The sequence below is a fragment of the Microtus pennsylvanicus genome, chromosome 8 (genome assembly GCF_037038515.1).
Source record: "Microtus pennsylvanicus isolate mMicPen1 chromosome 8, mMicPen1.hap1, whole genome shotgun sequence".
NCBI classification, from domain to species: Eukaryota; Metazoa; Chordata; class Mammalia; order Rodentia; family Cricetidae; genus Microtus; species Microtus pennsylvanicus.
Genome location: NC_134586.1, coordinates 25,009,008 through 25,021,653, shown reverse-complemented (window position 1 = coordinate 25,021,653; position 12,646 = coordinate 25,009,008).

Below are 12,646 nucleotides of genomic sequence, written 5' to 3'. Positions count from 1 at the left end.
ATGGGCTTGTAAGGCTGTGGCAAAGGCCAGCTTTTGAACCCTCCCTTTTTACATTAAGCAACAAACATTAGGCAATAACAAAGGGATTTTTACAATCTTGAGGTGAAATTTAGACACAGATTGCCCTTCTTTGCAACTTCCGTTAACAGAGTTTTTCAGTTAAACTAGTGTTCGTATGAGTCCATTGTTTTCCCCTGGCCTTCCCTGATGGTGTTTACCGAGGCTCTGCACCTCCCCTGACACTGCCAGTTTCGCATAGCAGGGAAGGGTACGGGAAGATGCACAGCCAAAAAGTCAAACGTCACGTACAACCCGTCGTTTAAAAGTTACCTCAGCTCACATCAGTAGCTGGTCATGAGTGGCCCGGGATATCTAAAGGCTGATCCTCAGTTTGCAGAGCCACCCTAAGTTTGCAGGGGCCGCTTCAGCCTCTCAATCTGTGGGTTGCAAAGCAGAGTAACCCACTGTTCATAGTTTATCCTTACGCTACTGAGACAGCTGCTGACAGCCTGCTCTCATTCTCCGAGGCTTACAACTTTATATTTATTTACTTTTGCTTATTTTTGGAATCTACATTTTTTTAAAGATTTATTTATTTATTATGTATACAACATTCCTTCTATGTATGCTCGCATGCCAGAAGAGGGCACCAGATATCATTACAGATGGTTGTGAGCCACCATGTGGTTGCTGGGAATTGAACTCAGGACCTCTGGAAGAGCAGTCAGTGCTCTTAACCTCTGAGCCATCTCTCCAGCCCCTGGAATCTACATTTTTATATTCTTATTTTGGACTCTTCAGTCTTTAACCACAACACTTGGGAGATAGAGGCAAGAAAACCTCTGTTAGTTTGAAGCCAGCCTGGTTTACATAATGAGACTCTGTTTTTAAAAAAGAAAAAAAAAGGTGGATAGAGCCAGAGGAATGATTCCTACATACACACACACACACACACACACACACATACACACACATACACACAGGCAAGAAAACCTCTGTTAGTTTGAAGCCAGCCTGGTTTACATAATGAGACTCTGTTTTTAAAAAAAGAAAAAAAAAGGTGGATAGAGCCAGAGGAATGATTCCTACATACACACACACACACACACATACACACACACACACATACACACACATACACATACACACACATACACACACATACACACATGCATACACACACACATACACACACATACACACATACACACACATACACACACACATACACACACATACACACACATACACACACATATACACACATACACACACATACACACACACATATACACACATACACACACATACACACACATACACACACACATACACATACACACACAAGGCTGAACACGCACCCACAATCGCAAAAGAAACATGGTCAAACAAAAATTTGTACATGAATATTCAAAATAACATTATGTGTAATAGCCAAAAAATGGCACCTTTAAATACCCACCATTTGGGGAATGGTGAATGCAGAAGCAAAGCATGGCATATCCACAGGTGAAATTTCATAAAAAGAATGAAGTACTGTCCATGCTAAAGCATGAATATACTGTGAACGCATGATGCTAGGCTAGCCAGGTGGTCGAGTGGGTAAAGACCTCTTCGGCTAACCCTGACCACCTGAGTTGCATCCCTGGAGCTCACATGATAGAAGAGCGAACCAACCCAGAGCTGACCTCTGACCTCACAAGCATCACGGCTTGTGAGCCAGCCCCCATACACATACAATGAGTAAACACAATTTTAAATAGAAAGAGAATTACTAATTAATTTAAAAAGAAAACATCGAGCCCCATGAGAGAAACACCCAGAAATCCGTGCACTGTATGATTCCCAGTGTCCAATGGCCCGAGTAAGAAAGAGCCCAGCTGTGGTGACGCACACCTGTAATCCCAGCCTCAGGAGATGAGCTAGGAGGATGGGAAGCCCCCAGCCAGATGTGAGTACCCAGTGAGCTCCTGGCCAGTGCGGGACACATGAGACACTGTCTCAAACACAGAGTCAGGACAGAACAATGCTGACAACTGGTAAACCCTCAGAGACCCCTAAACGCTGGTTGTGGGGGTGGAGGGAGAAGGAAATGAGGACCTGCTTAGCTTTGGGTGTCGGGATTCACGCAGAGGGAGGGGTTTTTCCAATAAAATTAGTAGAATTCTGTGAATTGCTTTTGGTGTTTATTATTTTGTTTTTCTGGGTTTTTTGTTTGTTTGGTTTGTTGGTTGGTTTTTTATTTGTTTGTTTTTTGATTTTCCAAGACAGGGTTTCTCTGTATCGCCCTGGCCCTCCTGGAGCTCACTCTTTAGACCAGGCTGGCCTCAAACTCACAGAGATCCACCTGTCTCTGCCTCCCAAGTGCTGGGATTAAAGGTGTGTGCCACCACCGCTCGGCTGAGCTTTTGTTTCAACTAACTGATTACTTTGCCTGGCCCTTCTGCTCTATCTCCTGAGTATTAGGATTACAAACACACACCACCACACGCGGCCCCTAAATAGCTCTCTAATTCATCCCCAAGATGAAAGGTAAACAGCCCATAAGAGTTGCGAGCTGGTCCAGGCTCACGGGGAAGCCGAAGTGGTTCCTACTGCCCGCACTCTCTCATGAGACACCAACTTCAGATGCCGTTAGTCTGAGAAATTAAAATCACTGTGATTTTGACTTAATGTGCTGCCGGCAAAGTTGTAGGGAGCATAGCAGGAAGGTCCTTGAGCCCACAGGTCTCCAGAGAAACCAGGAATATTTAGCAGCAGGACGGTCTTTTGATGGGAAAGAGGAAAGACCCGTTCTTCTGAATAACTGTTTCTTCAGAAAGCTGAGAACGGGGAGTGACAGACAGCCTGGTGATGTGTCATCTGTTGGCTGGCCGTACCAAGTTCTTACAGCTAAGACTGGAGGTGACTAGCAATCTAAATGACCCTGACAGCCAGAGGCACCTCCAAGCGCCCACAGCCAGGACCAGAGGTGGCTAATGGCCCAAATGACCTCTAGCTAAGTGCACACCAAGCCAGACCCTTAGACCCTCTCTAGAGCCCACCTTCCCGGAAGAAAGGACGTGTACTCTGAGTTGAGTTCCAGTGTAATTACGGGGGATTCTATCACACTGAGAAGTGCTTCCCAGACTGTACTGGGTTTAAACACGTTGGGAAGAAACTGCCTGTTATTGGACTCCCGGAGTCTGATCCAGGTTGGTGAAGTCAATCTGTACCTCTCTCTTAGAACAGTCCCTCCTCCCTCTGTGACAAAGTACCACACTCTCCCTCTCACCAGTGAGCTCAGCTTTATTCTGTCCTAGGTGCCCTCCCTAGACATAAGGCTTAGTCACAAACCCAGCCACAGAACACACACTACCCACAACAAACCCTCCTTTTCTATCGCCTCAGCAAAGCCCAAACTCTAGAATTGTTTCTAACTGGGAATTTTCCTGGCTCCTCATAATGTATGCTCCCTTCTCTACAGCAAGCAATAAGTTCACTCTTTTCAGACGCCTCTCCCTCGGGGCCATTGACACACCAAACTCTTCAGTCAGCGGCAGCTGCTGCTCTGACTATTGAAATGGCCAAGACGGTCGCTAACTGGTTTTAGATGATTATTATTATTATTATTATTATTATTATTATTATTATTATTATTATTGTGTGTGTGTGTGTGTGTGTGACTTTTTGGTTGTTGTGACCAGGGGCAACTTACAGAAGAGAAAGTTTGTTTATTCACCTTCAGTACCAGAGAGTCAAGACACCATCCTGGTGGGTGGAGGCATCAGGTCGCAGGCTTGATGTGAGAAGCAGGAAGTTGAGCTGCCATATCTTTAACAGCAAGCACCAAGCAGAGACTCAACTGGAAGTGTGTGATACTGTGAGGTGTTCAAGCCCACCCGCCCCTGGTGCTGTATTCCCACAACACTTCCGGATTTCCCGAACAGCACCCATCAACTGGGCGACCTGGGAACCGAGGTCAAGTAGCTGAGCCTGTGGGGACGTTTCTCATGCTAACCACATGACATGTGAACCATCTTAGCAGCTCACACTTCATAATTTTTATTTCATTTTACTAATGCTCACTCTGTGGTGGTGGTGGTAATGATGGTTTTTAAGGAGACTTCACTAAAATCCATTCTAGTGCACTAATTGTTCACTCCTTCTTCCCAAACTTGATGCACTGTGCTCATCTCTATGCAGATGTAATACACACACACACACACACACACACACACACACACACCGCGCGCGCACAGACTCCGATTTAAGAAGGTTGAAACATCTTGGAACTGGAGAGGTAGCTCAGTAGCTTAGAGTCCTTCTTGGTCTCCCAGAGGACCCAAGCTCAGTCCCCAACACCACATCACGAACACCTGTAACTACAGCTTCAGGGGATCCAACATCCTCTTCCGGCCTCCATGAGCCCCTGCATACATGTGGCATACAAACACACACACACATAAATTTAAAAATATAAATATTTTTTTAAAGCAGTCTTAAACCGGGCAATAGTGGCACACGTCTTGAATCCCAGCACTCAGGAGGCAGAGGCAGGAGGATCTCTGTGAGTTCTAAGCCAGCCTGGTCTACAGAGTGAGTTCCAAGATAGCCAAGGCCCTGTCTCAGAGAAAATAAAAAGTCTTAAAGTCCATGTATCCAGAGAAACACTATTTGAAATTTTGAAATGGGACTCAGAGAACTTTTTTTCGTGGGAACTGATACTTCTAGTCTTTTGAAATATAAATAAATATTCAATCCAATGAAGATAATAACTCAGGACTGAGAGCGGAACTATTTGGTAGGGAGAGTGCTTGCCCAGTGTGCACCAAGTCCCGGGTTCAGGGTATGGGGATACAAGCCTGCAATTCCAGCATTCAGAGCATAGGAACAGGAGGGTCAGAAGTTCAAGGTCAGCCCTTTAAAATGCCTCAGACATTAAATGCATTTATCATGTAAGTCTGACGAGCTGAGTTCAATCCTTGGAACCCATGTAAAAGTGAAAGGAGAAAACAGATTCCTGCGAGTTGTCCTCTAAACCCGACAGAACTGCAATGCACACAATGCATCTTCACAAGACATCATATAAATATAAATCAGATTAATATAGGAATAGATAGATATATATATATATAAAGTTCAAGGTCTTCTTTAGATACTTAGTAAAATTGAGATCAATCTGGGCCTGTCTCTACAACAAAAAAAAAATTAAAACTTAAAACACAATGTTAAACCTTTATTGTTTACTTAGTGAGAAGTGAGGCCGGCATCACCACACCCAGTCTCTACCAGTGTTTTAACAACCGTTACCAGCAGGTTCCTATCATTCTGAGGTTTAAGATGTGTTAGTTTTATTTCCTCAGAGGACTAAATTTTCATGATGTGCAATAATTTCATACTTTGTGCATGAACGTCACGATGACTGTTTCCAGGTGTGGTGGTACTCCTCTCACCCCAGCACTTAGACTTAGCTAGAAGGCTCATAAGTTCCCAGCCAGCCTGCGCTCTATCACAAGACTCTATGGATCCTCCTCTCTCTACTCAAACACCCTTCCTGTCTCTTCTGGTCCACAAGCTGCATCCAGTCCCAATAAAGATGAACAAAGAACAGACACTGAGACAGCACCAGCCACCCTCTGGCCTGTTGGCTGTCTCTGAGGAAAAGGCTGCCCCGGGAATTGCACCCATGGTTGGATATGCATTGTTCTGGGTTCCTTTCCACATGGGTCTGCAAGTTGAACATAGCCTCTACTTTATTCTTGGCTCCTGAAACTTTAATAGACGCACTAACATATCCTTCCCTTCAAGTTACTAATTCCTGCCATGTCTCAGAACCCCGGAAGAGTTAAGAATGCATTACCTATTAATTTCATAAAAATGGAATTCTATCTGCAGAAGGTAACTTTACCTAGGAAACCTAATGAGCATTTAATGAGAGGATGGTTTAGAAGATTAAATTAAAGGAGGTGCCAAAAACAAGATAGTGAAGAATCCCTGGGCCCGTCCCCTCTTCTCTGGGAGATCTGATAACCAGGGAGTGGCAGAGTTGGCTGGGGAGAGAGCCACCTTGGGAGGGAACTTGCCTGGAGTCATGGCCCATCTGGGAGACAGGCACAAAGCCTGGTCAGCTGTATGCACATCAAGATGTTCTAGTCTTCAGACCGTGAAATCTGCACGGCACAAACAACCACTTTTGAGTGCTAATCAAATAGAATCGGCCCCTGGGGCTTTAAAACTGTCATGGTCCATGCAATTTGGTTTCTTTTACTTTCCAATTTAAATCTCACCGAGGTGTCATGTTTCTTTATTAGACATGAGGTCTAAATAAGAAATTAAGCCAAAGATGTAGACAGCAACGATTCACAGACGTTCGAGAAGGTTCCACAAATCTCCTGCAAGATCAGTCTGTGTAAAGAGCAAACTGGGACCTGTGGTTGCCTTTCCTTGTAGTCTAAACCCTAGGTGGTTTTTCCCACGATTTCAATGGTCTCTTCACTACCACTGGAATGTTTTCACACAAGACAGGACTTCATAGGACTTGCTGTGACATAAACATAGCGATGACTTAGGCAGCAAAAGAAAAGGGCTTCGGATCCAGCCTGTGTCCGAGGGTGGCTCAGCTGTTCCATCTATTTAGTCACGATACCAGGCGTCTGGCACGGCGCCTGCTATGCGCATGCGATACTCACTAGACATGGGCGGCTCTGTGGTAAAGCAGCTATTCCTGGAACAGGGGGTGTAGCCCAGTGGTAGGGTACCTTCTCGCTGTGGGGAAGGGCCAGGAGCTGAGAGTGTAGCTCAGTGGTAGGGTACCTACTCACGTGGGGGAGGGCCCGGAGCTGAGGGTATAGCCCAGTGGTAGGGCACCTTCTCGCTAAGGGGAAGGGCCAGGAGCTGAGAGTGTACCTTAGTGGTAGGGTACCTACTCGCTGTCGGGGAGGGCCTGGAACTAGGGGTGTAGCCAAGTGGTAGAGTACCTTCTCGCTATTGGATTCAATCCCTGACACCAAAGGAATAATGTGTGTGTGGAGGAGTGGGGCGTAAGCCGGATGTGGTAGACTGTGTCTGAGGATCGTAAGATTGAGGTCAGACTGGGCTATATAGAAAGACCTTGTTTCAAACGTAACAAGTGAAGAGGATGTGAAAGCAACAACAAAAATAACAAAAATAAAATCAGTTCTTCCAGGAGACACAGCACTTGAGATGTAGAGGAGCTCTTTTTGAGACAGTGTCTGTCTCATAGCTCAGGCTGCCTCACACTCACGGTAGAGTCCAAGATGGCCTTGGACACATGATTCTTCTGCCTCTACCTACCGAGTTCTGGGTTGATAGCCCACGGCAGCACTCCTGGCTTCTGAGGTTCTAAAAATCAAATGTCGGACCTCCCAAAAGCTAGGCAAATGATCTCTGGACTGCGCCCCGTCTCCAGCCCTGACAATGTATGGACTTCAGTTTGAGACGCTGTCTCAGTCCTTTTTCTCAGATACCAGTGTGACAGCTGAGGCTCGTGTTCCCTTTATAACTGAAGACCAGATTAGCACCCTTCTAACTATAGTGTGTAAACATGGTGTACCTCTGTGGGCGGGTCAGACTCCACCAACCAAGTCTACACACCGGTGCACACATCTGGGGATTTGCTTGCCCTGAAGTCGGGGAGGTATTCCGGAAGTGAGTCACACTTATTGGTTCCTCTGTCACCAACTCCTGCTGTAGTTACTCTTTTGTAACTGAACAAGGACTGGGGCCCACCCAAGCTCCCAGAGACATCACTTTATACTTTAAAGTGAGCATATGCATTTCGGAATGGAGGAGAAATATTCAATGCACCTGTGCCCGTTTAGTGAAAGGTCAAATCGCTTCACATCCCCGGGCAGTGTCAGGGCCGAAGCTGACTTCCTCCAAAGGTTATTTTTGAATTATAAAATCTGGAGGGAACTAAGTCTGGTATTTATAAAGAAAAGTGCCAGAAATGCTCTTTTGTTCACAAAAGGCTGCTTCCTCTTTCCTGAGAGAGAGGGACTTAAAAGTTCAGCAGCTCAGTGGCCTTGGTCAAATCATTTGAACTTTTTGGGTTGAAGTTTTTCTCCTTTCCAAAGTAATACTGGATGCAGCTGGTAAGAATAAATGAGTTTGCCAGGCAGTAGTGGTGCACACCTTTAATCCCAGCACTCCGGAGGCAGAGGCGTAGATCTCTGAGTGTGAGACACTCCGTACTTGGTCCACGATGAACGTCATAAAGACATCTGCTGGGTTTTGCTGTTGTTGTTTTGTTTTTATTTTTCCCATGCAACGCAGTACATAGAATCAAGACTCCTGACCTGATTGACTGATGAGTATGTCTGTTCACTCTGAGTTTCCTGCAAGTGTCCCAGCACTCTGGGAACATTTACAGGAAGAAAATCACTTGGCCTCTGACGTTGTGGCTTAGGTTTTGTTTTCACAGCCCTGTTTCGCAATGGCAACGTCAGCATTCTCGTTATATTGAGGAGGAAACAGAAACAGCTGACTAACTTGCCTGAGGCCCCAGCAGCAGGAAACAGAACTGGAACTTGACCTATTTATGGCTTCTTCTGCTAGCTTCCAGAATGTGCGTGAACAATTTATTATATTCTACAGTGATAGTATAGACTGAACTGTACCCAGCCAGCTCAAGAGCCGGGACAGAGTGGTTATCTCAGCAGCTGAGTCTCTGGTGTGATAACGGTTGTTAAAAGCACGATGAGGGTTACCTCCCAGTGTATGTGGTGAAGAGTCCAAGAATAAGAATATAGAAGTGTAGATTCCAAAAATAAGAAGGTAGGAAATAAAGAAATAGAAAGCTGTAAGCCTAGGAGAATGAGAGCAGGCTGTCAGCAGCTGTCTCAGCAGCTTAAGGATTAACTATTAAGAGTGGGTTACTTTGTTTTACACATTGGCAAGGCTAAAGCAGCTCTCTGCAAACTGAGGGACACTCTGCAAAACTCAGGATCAGCTTTTAGATAACGCCCCTGGCCACACATGACCAGCAATTGATGTGAGCTGAGTTAACTTTTAATTGATGAGATGTATGTGACTTTTTGGTTTTATATTGTTTCATACCCTTCCCTGCTATGCAAACTGGCAGTGTCAGGGGAATGCAGACGTCAATAAACACCACCAGCAAGGCCAGAGAGAAACAACAGGCTAAATACAAACACTAGTTTAACTGAAAAACCCTGGTACTAACGATTGCAAAGAAGGGCAATCTGTGTCTAAGTTTCAAGATTAAAAATTCCTGGGGCTGGAGAGATAGCTTAGAGGTTAAGAGCACTGACTGCTCTTCCAAAGGTTCTGAGTTCAATTCCCAGCACCCACATGATGGCTTACACCCATCTATAATGAGATCTGGTGCCCTCTTCTGACATGTAGGAACATAATAACATGTAGGCAGAACATAATAAAAATAAATAAATAAATGTTCAAGATTAAAAATTCCTTTGCAGGCCGGGCGGTGGTGGCGCACGCCTTTAATCCCAGCACTCGGGAGGCAGAGGCAGGCGGATCTCTGTGAGTTCGAGACCAGCCTGGTCTACAGAGCTAGTTCCAGGACAGGCTCCAAAGCCACAGAGAAACCCTGTCTCGAAAAACCAAAAAAAAAAAATAAATAAAAAAAAATAAAAAAAAAATAAAAATTCCTTTGCTATTGCCTAATCCTTACTTTTAAAAGCTGAGGTTCAGAAGCTGTCCCATCTCTGGCTGTGGTCTCAGCTATCTGATAAACTTTTTGTGCTCCAAGGAGATTTATTGTTTTAATTTTTTATTTTTTTCCTGGAATAAAGTTTGCTTCTGGTTTACTATACTTCGGTGGTCTGTCCCCATTTTTGTGTGACCCCCGTGGACCCAGCATTAAGTGCTCTATGGAGGTAGTCACTGCCATCCAAGAGACCATTAGTTTTCCCAAGCTTTCCATTGTCCCTGTGCAGAGAGGCTATCTGGGTAACAAGACTGGCGAGCCCCACTCCCTGCGGCTCTGCGCTGGTGCCCCTCATCCCCGGCCCCAGAGGTACTGAAATCGTCTTTGCTCTGTGTCCCAAAAGCTGCTGGTTAGCCAGTACTGATTCACCTCCACCCTGGGCAACTTCACCAAGGCCATCTTTGACGCATCTCCCAGCTCCACAACTACTCGACCCTGACCTCTGGAAAGAGACTGTCTACCAAGTCTCCCTATCAGGAATTCACTGACCGGCTGGTGAAGATTCACACCAGAGTGTTTTGTTCAGAAGATTCAGGCTCCTGCTGGGGCCACAACACTTACACTAGGAAAGTAAAATCAATTAATTCTGTTTTTAAAATGCAACAAAAACCTAAAAACGGGTAGGTTAAAAGCACATAATAGATGTCAAATTTTTAAGAATAATGTAGTTGAACGTGGGTGCTATAAATAGATAATGAGTGGATGTGGCTATTTTAAGACATATGGCAGAGAAGAAACAGGTACATGGGAATAACACAACATTAGAAGACAGAGGTAAGGATACGCTTTTCTCTCTCTTGCCTTTTCTGTCTTCCCTTTTCTCTCTCTCTCTCTCTCTCTCTCTTTTTTTTTTTTTTTTTTTTTGCAGTGCTGGGGAATAAACCCAGAGCCTCACACAGGCTAGATAAGTGTTATACTATTGATCTACATTCTTGTGGTGATTCAAATAAGAATGGCCCCCATAGGATTATATATTTAAATGATTGGTCACCAAGAATTAGGAGGTGTGGCCTTGTTGGAGTAAGTTTGTCACTGGGAATGAACTTTGGGGTCTCTCTGCCTCTCCATCTTCATGCTGTTTTATCTTTGGCACAGAAGCTGCACTTGAATCTTTAATTGCTGCTCCATGGTTACTGGCCCACTTCTTCCTCGGCGGCCCGGTGAGACATTTACATACTGCTGGAGCTGTCTCCGGCCCCTGCCATCACATACAGCTTTAACTAAAACTCATTATTCTATTTATCAATAAGATAGGCAGTCAGAGGTTGGGGTGCAAACCTGCTAGATCAGAAAGGTTGAGGAGCAACTAGCTGATCTTCCCTCTTCGCTGATGTCTCTGAAAAAGAGCATCCTTCTGTTCTTTCAAACCAAAATTGACTTCCCCACTCAAAGTCCCTCCCTACTACTTCCTATGCATCTGTCTGTCTTCCAGACTCCCTCTGACTCTCTATGAGTAGTTTCTGTCACAAAGTTGCTAGGTCCTTTTCCTAACCCAAGGTTGATTTTATTTGTTAAGAAGGAAGATTTATTTCAGTGCATGGATTCAGAGATTTTAGTCCACGGTCCTTGGGTCCATTGATCCTGGATTCATGTCACTTTGCCTGGCTTTCTGCCTGGATTTGTTGGGCGATAGTCTTTGCCCACTAAGCAATCGCCCTGTTCCCTCTTTTGTTTGATTGGTTGTTTGTGACAGAATCTCAATGGGTAGCCCAGTGGCTGATCTCTGACTCATGGTCCCCCTCCTCAGCCTCATGGTCCCCCTCCTCAGCCTCTTGAGTACAGAGATCAGAGGGCATGCTGCCACGCCTAATACAAACCTTTGCATTAGAACAAGAGATGATACACGGTTAAGATGTCTTTCAAGATAGAAATGCATGACTGGAGTCAAGAAAATGTGCTCAAGCCGGGCGGTGGGGGCGCACGCCTTTAATCCCAGCACTCGGGAGGCAGAGGCAGGCGGATCTACAATCCAGCCTGGTCTACAAGAGATAGTTCCAGGACAGGCTCCAAAACCACAGAGAAACCCTGTCTCGAAAAACCAAAAAGAAAAAAGAAAAAAAAAGAAAAGAAAAGAAAATGTGCTCAAAGCCTGAGGGTTTCTGTGATAAGGAGTAGCCAGGAGAGAAGGGAGCTGGATCTAAGACAGAGTGAACTGGAAAGAGAGGAGACCACAGCTGAGTTCTGGATCCCAGACGGACAAGTGGATGGATAAAAGGCAAAAATGTTGAGACTCAGGAGTTCAAGGTCATCCATAACTACATAGTGAATTGGAAGCTTTTTGAGACCCTGTCTCAAAATAGAAACAAATCAAAGCAAAAAAAAAAAATGCTGAGTTTGGCTCTAATGAGGTGGGAAGCCTTGATTCCCAAACAACAAACACCTTTCCTCGTTTTTCTCACAGACAAACTCCATTGGGTGCTGGGAGCCAAACAAATACAATAATAATTGGTAAATGGTATCTTTCACTGAAGTTTTTTTTTAAAAAAAAATGTATAGATATAGGGCTGTTGAGATGACTTGGGGGTAAAAATAATAGTAATAAACTACTTTTTTGAACTGACAATCTTCATTCATTCCCCAGGGTAGATAGTAGAAGGAGAGAGAGAGAGAACCCTAAAAGTTGTTCTCTGATCTTCACAGAAGTGTCATGACATACACACACAACCCCTTCCACACAAGTAATAATAATAATAAATAAATGATTTTTAAAATGTGGGGCATAGATAGACTTTGTAAAGCCTAGCCTCTTTCAGTGAAAGAGTATAGAGAGTTAGAAAAGAAATAGACAGAGTACAGACAGTCATAGATTAAAAAGAGTAAAGAAATATAAGCCACATAAAGATGAAAAATTGACAGAGAGTCTGGATTATGTATATTATTGTATTTTCTTTGAGTTTTTTGACTGTGAATGAGCTAAGTACAGAGAGACATTTCATTGTACGGGCTGCTAAA